The sequence below is a fragment of the Mandrillus leucophaeus genome, unplaced genomic scaffold (genome assembly GCF_000951045.1).
Source record: "Mandrillus leucophaeus isolate KB7577 unplaced genomic scaffold, Mleu.le_1.0 Scaffold895, whole genome shotgun sequence".
Classification (NCBI taxonomy): Eukaryota; Metazoa; Chordata; class Mammalia; order Primates; family Cercopithecidae; genus Mandrillus; species Mandrillus leucophaeus.
The window spans coordinates 13,431-22,815 of NW_012109752.1; positions in this window are offsets into that span (position 1 = coordinate 13,431).

The window sequence follows — 9,385 nt, forward strand, 5'->3', positions numbered from 1 at the left end:
CCTATGGTGACTTGTTTTCTTACATGCTTAAAAAATATAACTGTATCTTCAGAGGAAAAATGTAGAAAGAATTAGTAAGGATTTTTTTTTTTTTTTTTTTTTGGAGACAGAGTTTTACTCTTGTTGCCTAGGCTGGAGTGAAATGGCTTGATCTCGGCTCACTGCAAACTCCACCTCCTGGGTTCAAGTGATTCTCCTGCCTCAGCCTCCCAAGTGGCTGGGATTACAGGCATATGCGCCACCACGCCCGGCTAATTTTGTATTTTTAGCAGAGACGGGGTTTCTCCATGTTGGTCAGGCTGGTCTCAAACTCCAGAATGCAGGTGATCCGCCCACCTTGGCCTCCCAAAGTGCTGGGATTACAGACGTGAGCCACCACGCCTGGCCAGAAAGGATTTAAAAAATATATATATATATATTCCTCAAGAAAGTGATTGTATTAATTTTGTGAAAGTTGTCAGAATCAAAATGGAGTCACAAATGTTAAGAAAACCCTGATGAGTAGAGCCAGGGATGACTATGAAGAGAGGGTTTTCACACTTGTATGCCTGATAATAAAAAATACTCTACGAAAACTACAGTGTAGCACAGTGGACATTGTAGTCTTCCACACAGAAAAATATTTCTGCAACAAAATCTGTCCAGCAACTAACTTCCTGTCTGACCTCAGACTGGCATCACCTTTGTTATTGATGTTTGTAACCAGGATAACTGTTTCAAAACCATTATGTAATTATTATTTTTTCCTTTAAAAAGGTTTGTCAGGAAGACCTGTTTGGGACCCCTCTCTGCAGGAGAGAGCTTTTCTCTTTCTTTCACCTATTAAACCTCCGCTGTTGGCCAGGCACAGTGGTTCATGCCTGTAATCCCAGCACTTTGGGAGGCCGAGGCGGGCAGATCATGAGGTCAGGAGTTCGAGATCAGGTTGGCCGACATGGTGAGACCCCCATCTCCACTAAAAAAACAAAACTTATCCTGGCGTGGGGGTGTGCGCCTGTAATCCCAGCTACTCAGGAGCCTGAGGCAGGAAAATCATTGGAACCTGGGAGGCAGAGGTTGCGTGAGCCAAGATCGTGCCACTGCACTCCAGCCCGGACGACAGAGCAAGACTCTGCCAAAAAAAAAAAAAGGCCAGGCTCGGTGGCTCACGCCTGTAATCCCAACACTTTGGGAGGCTGAGGCGGGTGAATCACCTGAGGTCAGGGGTTTGAGACCAGCCTGACCAACATGGTAAAACACCACCTCTACTAAAAATACAAAAATTAGCTGAGCGTAGTGGCGTGCGCCTGTAGTCCCAGCTACTTGGGAGGCTGAAGCAGAGGAATCACTTGAACCCAGGAGGTGGAGGTTGCAGTGAGCCGATCATGCCTCTGGACTCTAGCCTGGGAGACAGAGCGAGACTCCATCATTAAAAAAAAAAGAAAAGAAAAGAAAAGAAAACCTCACTCTTAACCTCAAAAACAAAACAAAACAAAAAAAAAGGTTTGTCTTTCATTACCTCCCTAAATACACACATCAGCTACTTGTAGCATGCATATTCCCATTTCAATGCTCTATTCACAAATAAACATATTTTCGTTTAGAAAGCATGTCTCTGTTTTTTATTTAAGTTGACATATATGGTGTCGAAAGTGAGATCTGAACAGTATCACTACAGGAAGGAATCAGCAGTCTTTGGAACTGGTATGCAGTACACATTTGAACTCTTTGAGATCTCTGCTTCAATAGCTCACCTTTTCTACCTTGGTGAGTCTTCTCTCAGGCTGAGTCTCTTTCCTGTGGCACAGACTTTTGACATGGTTTAGGATCTGTTTTGGACCATAGGTTCCTCCTGGGATGATAAAAGACCTTTTTGTCTTTTCTGGTAAGTCCTTTCTGATATAAAGACAAGTGTCTTTCTGAATTGATTAATCTTGGTTTCTACAGAAATTTACCTTCTGTGTGTGAGGCGTATCTTTTCTGGTTTGTGTACCTAATCTGGTATTTTGTTTGATCTTCCAGCCTAGGTTAAAATTTTTGTGAACACACTTATCTTGGTTTCTTTTGATTTGATTTTGACTCTTGTCCTTTGCTTGCTTCTGAAAATCTTCTGGTGGCAAAAATAAACATTCTGGATGGTGGTTACAGGATGGCTAATTAAAAGGGGATGTCCTGCCTATGGAGTAGCCATTCTTTTATTTTTTCACTTTCTTTTTTTTTTTTTTTTTTTTTTGAGACGGAATCTCGCTCTGTCGCCCAGGCTGGAGTGCAGTGGCCGGATCTCAGCTCACTGCAAGCTCCGCCTCCCGGGTTTACGCCATTCTCCTGCCTCAGCCTCCCGAGTAGCTGGGACTACAGGCGCCCACCACCTCTCCCGGCTAGTTTTTTGTATTTTTTAGTAGAGAGGGGGTTTCACCGTGTTAGCCAGGATAGTCTCGATCCCCTGACCTCGTGATCCGCCCATCTCGGCCTCCCAAAGTGCTGGGATTACAGGCTTGAGCCACCGCGCCCGGCCTATTTTTTCACTTTCTTAAAAAAAAAAAAAATAGGCTGGGCGCGGGGGCTCACTCTTGTAATCCCAGCACTTTAGGAGGCCAAGGCAGGTGGATCACTTGAGGTCAGGAGTTCGAGACCAGCCTGATCACTATGGTAAAACCCTGTCTCTACCAAATACAAAAATTAGCCAGGCCTGGTGGCGCACACCTGTAATCCCAGCTACTCAGGAGGCTGAGGCAAGAGAATCACTTGAACCTGGGAGGTGGAGGTTGCAGTGAGCCAAGATCGTGCCATTGTACTCCAGCCTGGGCAATAAGAGTGAAACTCAGTCTCAAATAAATAAATAAAACAAAAGGTCACTTTGGGCCAGGCATGGCAGCTGATACCTGTAATCCCAGCACTTTCGGAGGCTAAGACAAGAGGATAGCTTGAGGCCAGAAGCTCAAGACCAACCTGGGCAAAAAAGCAAGATCTCATCTCCCATTTTTAAAAAAAAAAAAAAATTTTTTTTTTTTTGAGATGGAATCTCGCTCTGTTGCCCAGATTGGAGTGCAGTAGCACGACTTCAGCTCACTGCAACCTCTGCCTCCCAAGTTCAAGCAATTCTCCTGCCTCAGCCTCCAAAGCAGCTGAGATTACAAGCACACACCACCACGCCTGGCTAATTTTTGTATTTTGTAGAGACAGGGTTTCACCATATTGACCAGGCTAGTCTCGAATTCCTGACCCCAAGTAATCCACCTACCTCAGCCTCCCAAAATGCTGGGATTACAGGCATGAGCCACCGCACCCGGCCAAAATTTTTCAAAAATTAGCTGGGAATGGTGCCACACACCTGTAATCCTAGCTACTTAGGAGGCTGAGGCAGGAGGATTGCTTGACCCAGAAGTTAGAGACCGCAGTGAGCTATAATTACACCCCTACAATCCATCCTAGGCAACTGAGACCTTGTGCCAAAAAAAAAAAAAAGAAAAGAAAGAAAAAGCCACTGGGGCAATTGCCACCATGTAAAACACTGGTCTAAACTTCTGATAATGCCTGACAGGATTTACAGGATTTTCTTTGCTCTCCAGAGATTAATAAGAAATGAAATGAGATTCTAAAATATTAAAGCAAGCTAGGTTTTCAGGGACTCCAGCTGGCTATATATTATGGCTTGTTCTTACGCACATTTTTAAATGAATGGGCAATTACAGGAAGGAAAATTCAGAGCTCAGATGGTCATTATTTGAAAAACCTACAGCTATAGAGTTAACATAGAGAATCTTCTAAGTTTTTTCTATTTTTTTCTGCTTACTTTTTTTTTTTTTTTTTTGAGATGGAGTCTCGCTCTGTCGCCAGGCTGGAGTGCAGTGGCGTGATCTCGGCTCACTACAACCTCTGCCTCCTGGGTTCGAATGATTCTCCTGCCTCAGCCTCCCTAGTAGCTGGAACTACAGGTGTGCGCCACCATGCCCAGTTACTCAAGCAAACCAGACCAACAAAGGATAGATTTGTTACTAATTCAAGGGTGCTTATTTTTTTTTTCTTTTCTATACAATTCGACCAGTCTTAGGGTGTAATTTCAGCTACTTTAGAGGCTAAGGTGGGAACATGACTTGAGGCCATGAGTCCAATACCAGCCTAGGGGGAAAAAAAAAAAAAAGATTAAGCTTTCTTTTTTTTTTTTTTTTGAGGTGGAGTCTTGCTCTGTCACCCAGTCTAGAGTGCAATGGCACTATCTTGGCTCACTGCAACCTCCACCTCCCGTGTTCAAGTGATTCTCCTGCCTCAGCCTCCCCAAGTAGCTGGGAATCCAGGCACCCACCACTATGCCTGGCTAATTTTTGTACTTTTAGTAGAGACGGGGTTTCGCCATGTTGGCCAAGCTAGTCTCGAACTCCTGACCTCAAGTAATCCACCCGCCTCAGCCTCCCAAAGTGTTGAGATTACAGGTGTGAGCCACTGCACCCAGCCCAGATCAAGCTTTCATATCAAAAATATATTAATACAAAACTAAAAAAAAATTTTGGTCCCCTATGTTGAAACAACAAGATTTTCTTAAAGTACTGATTTAATTTACTCTTGGTAAAATAGCAAGAACTTTTGATTTTTAACTCTGAAATCTGGTTCTACAACAGCCATCTCCTAAACTACATAGTTTCTATTTCTTCTTTACGTCTAATTAATTTCCCAGGCCAGCTGTGGTGGCTCACACCTGCAATCCCAGCACTTTGGGAGTATCACTTGAGCCCAGTAGTTCAAGACCAGCCCTGGGAACACAGGAAGACCCTGTCTTTATGTAACATGAATAAATTAGCTGAGTGTGGTGGTACACACCTGTAGTACCAGCAACTTGGGAGGCTCAGGTAGGAGGATCACTTGAGCCTGGGAGGCAGGGGTTGCCATGAACCATGGTTGCACCACTGCACTCCAGCCTGGGTGACAGAGCAAGACCCTATCCCAAAAAAATAAATAGGCCGGGCGCAGTGGCTCATACCTGTAATCCCAGCACTTTGGGAGACTGAGGCATGTGGATCACCTGAGGTCAGGAATTCAAGACCAGCCTCACCAATATGGGTGAAACCCCCTCTCTATTAACAATACAAAAATTGGCCAGGCGTGGTGGTGGGCACCTGGATTCCCAGCTACTCGGGAGGCTGAGACAGGAGGTGCTTGAACCTGGGAGGCAGGGATTGCAGTGAGCCGAGATCATACCACTGCACTCCGGCCTGGGTGACAGGGCGAGACTCCGTCTCAAAAAAATAAATAAATAGGCTGGGGGGCAGTGGCTCATGCCTGTGATTCCAGCACTTCGAGAGGCCGAGGCAGGTGGATCTCTTGAGGTCAGGAGTTGGAGACCAGCCTGGCCAACATGATGAAACCCTGTCTCTACTAAAAATACAAAAAAAATTAGCCAGGCGTGGTGGTGGGCGCCTGAATTCCCAGTTACTTGGGAGGCTGAGGCAGGAGAATCGCTTGAATGTGGGAGGTAGAGGTTGCCGTGAGCTGAGATCACACAGCTGTACTCCAGCCTGGGCGACAAGACCGAAACTCCATCTCAAAAAAAAAATTTTTTTAAATAATTAATTAAATAAATTTAAAAATTAATTTCCCTAGTTTCAGATTGAAAATGCTGTCTTTTCTTATGACCAGCCTGGGTGACACAGCAAGACCCTGTGTCTACTGATAAAAAGAACCAAAAAAAAAAAGAAAAAAAAAGAAAATGCTGTCTTTTTCATTCTGATTGATAATTTTATTTCTTTATACATATATATGTACTTTATTTATTTATTTATTTATTTATTTATTTATTTAGAGATTGGTCTTGTTCTGTTGCCCAGGCTGAAACGCAGTGGCACAATCATAGCTCACTGCAGCCTTGAACTCCTGGGCTCAAGCAATCCTCCCACGTCAGTCTCCTAAGTAGCTAGGACTACAGGTGTGAGCCACTACACCCAGCTGTCTTAGGTAAAATTTTGCCTTTTGAGACTTCTCAGATTTAAATTTCAGAAGCTCAACGTTTGCTGTACCATACTGCATGTGCTTTTCAGGTCATATATCACTGCCTTCTGTTTTTCTCAACTTGCAAAGGTATAGCTTTATGCTTGGCTGAGGTGCTAACAGTCCCCTTCAACCTGTCAATTCCTGTAACTTTTTTTTCTCCTAAGTCTGCTGTTATGGTCTGATGTTGAAAAGTTTCTCTTGAAGGTCTAGAAAAGCAGGGTTTTCTTATGGTTTAACTGGATTCTGTACTCTCGGCTTTTCTTGATGTGTCTGAATTGTTCCATGTAACCAGGAAATGTCCCATGCTGTTACTAAGAGCCCTGCACTCTTCTGCTTACGGTATTACTTTTCTAGCTTACCTTCCCCTCATATACACTCCTCTAATAAAATAATGTACACTGAAAACACTGGACTCATTTTTCCTGTGTCTAATTAAATTCAAGTGCCTTTTCCATCAGGTTTGACTTTCAGGGTATCTAAATGGGCTTCCCATATGGACATATGGAAAAGCATTTCCACTACAGGAAGTTTTTCTTTACCTTTCTGGTAACTGGCCTAAAAAAAAAAAAAAAATGACGTTACATTTTATCAAGATAATTCCTGCATTGCCTTTTTTCTTTTTTTGAAGTGGAGCCTCGCTCTGTCACCCAGACTGGAGTTCAGTGGTGCAATCTTGGCTTACTGCGACCTCCGCCTCAGGGTTCGAGCAATTCTCCTGCCGCAGCTTCCCGAGCAGCTGGGATAATTTTTGTATTTTTTTTAAGTAGAGACGGGTTTTTGCCATGTTGGCCAGGCTGGTCTCAAACTCCTGACCTCAAGTGATCCACCCACCTTGGCCTCCAAAAGTGCTGGGATTACAGGTGTGAGCCACTGCACCCAGCCCCTGCATTGTCTTTATTAGGTTTTTGATTACTTTGGAAAACTGAGCTTTAAAAGGGTTAAGGTTTTTTTATCCATGTAACTTCTGTATTGCTTTTGAAATATTTTGATTTTCACTATGGTTAAATGAGTATTATTTTACAGTGACCTGTGATTCTGTTTTGATTAAGTATTTTTAACCTTTTGACATCTTTGGCAGGCTTTTTTAGGATCAAAATCTTAGATTAAGTTTTTTTGATGTCGGATTAACTTTGGGATTTTTCCAGTTGGGCCCCTGGAGAACCTCAAAGAATGTAACTCTCAACTTGTACAGATAATAAATGATTAGATTTATTTGGTTAATTTCATGGGAGGAATTGTCAAATAAGTGATGCTGGATCTTTTTTTTTTTTTTTGGGAATAAAAGAATGGCTACTACATAGGCAGAGCAACCTGGATCTTCTTTAAGTTAAATTTATAAGTATGTTATTGATATCAGTGTTTCAAAATTATGTAAATTCATATAAATCTAATGTCATCAGTTATAATTTTGTCATGTTAAACTTTATCTAAAGTTATATTTGTATGGGTATGTTATTAATGTGAGTGTTCTAAAGATTATATAACATTGGGCCGGGCGCGGTGGCTCAAGCCTGTAATCTTGGGAGGCCGAGACGGGCGAATCACGAGGTCAGGAGATCAAGACCATCCTGGCTAACCCGGTGAAACCCCGTCTCTACTAAAAAAAATCCAAAAAAAAAAAAACAAAACTAGCTGGGCGAGGTGGCAGGCGCTACTCGGGAGGCTGAGGCAGGAGAATGGCGTGAACCCGGGAGGCGGAGCTTGCAGTGAGCCAAGATCGCGCCACTGCACTCCAGCCTGGGCCACAGAGTCAGACCCCATCTCAAAAAAAAAAAAAAAAAATTGCCAGGGATGGTAGTGTGCTTGTAGTCGCAGCTACACAGGAGGTTGAGGCAGGAGGACCACTTGAGCCCAGGAGTTTGAGGCTGCAGTGAACTATGATAGTGCCACTGTACTCTAGCATGGGCAACACAGTGAGACCCAATCTCTAAAACAAACTGTTTAAGGTTAGGCACAGTGGTTGATGCCTGTAATCCCAGCACTTTGGGAGACTGAGGCAGGAGGATCACTTGAGCTTAGAAGTTCAGAAGGCCAGCCTGGGCAACATAGTGAGACCTTGTCTCTACAGAAAAAAAAAAAAAAAAACAGGCTGACAGTTGCAGCTGAGGTGGGAGGATTGTTTGAGCCCAACAGGTCAAGGCTGCAATGAGCCGAGATCGCAACACTGCACTCTAGCCTGGGTGACAAAGCAAGACCCTGTCTAAAAACCAAAAAAAAAGGAAGGGGGTGGTGGCCCACTTGTAATCCCAGCACTTTGGGAGGCTGAGGCAGGAGATCACTTGAGCCTAGGAGTTCAAGACCAGCCCTGTCAACACAGGGAGACCCCATCTCTACAAAAATTTAAAAAATTAGCCAGGCAAAGTGGTGCGTGCCTGTAGTCCCAGCTATTTGGGAGGCCAAGGTGTACAGATGACATGAGCTCAGGAGATCAAGGCTGCAGTGAGTGGTGGTGTGCCACTGCACTCCAGCCTGGGTGACAGAGAGAGATCCTGTCTCAAAAACATAATAAATCGGCTGGGTGTGGTGGCTCACACTTGTAATCCCAGCACTTTGGGAGGCCAAGGCGGGCGGATCACGAGGTCAGGAGTTCGAGACCAGCCTAGCCAACATGGTGAAATCTCATCTCTACTAAAAATACAAAAATTAGCCAGGCATGGTGGCGGGCACCTGTAATCCCAGCTACTCGGGAGGCTGAAGCAGGAGAATCACTTGAACCCAGGAGGCAGAGGTTGTGGAGAGCTGAGATCGCACCACTGCACTCCAGCCTGGGTGACAGAGCAAGACTCCATCTCAAAATAAATAAATAAATATAATATAATATAATAAATGAATTGGTTTTCTATAAGCCTAGATTCATGGCTCAAAACCATTACGTAAACTGGAATTGTCATATTACTATTAATTTTACTATGTATTTTCCCTCTTAAATTTTGTATCTGTTGTTAAATTTTGCAGAAGTACAACTTCTAACAAAATAATTCTGGCCCAGCACTTTGAGATGATAAGACTACCAAACACAGAAAGTTCAACTTAATAATAGACTCCAGGTAGATTTATCCTGAGCACCACTCCCTTCAAATCTCCCTTGCTCAAATGTGGCTATAAGTATTCTGACCTGACTGACAGTCACTAATCACTCCTCCGAATGTGGGACGAGACCAGCGACCTGGACAGGTCCATTCCAGCATCGGGAGACATCAAATGCTAACTACAGGATGACTGACAAGTGATGCTTTCAGAAAAAGATCTTGATCAAAAGGCGGAAATGTGAAAGATGTCAGAATCAAAATGGAGTTGCTAATGTGGTGGCTCACACCTGTAATCTCAGCACTTTGGGAGGCCAAGGCAGGTGGATCACCTGAGGTCAGGAGGTCAAGACCAGCCTGGTCAACATGGTGAAACCCTATCTCTACTAAATATACAA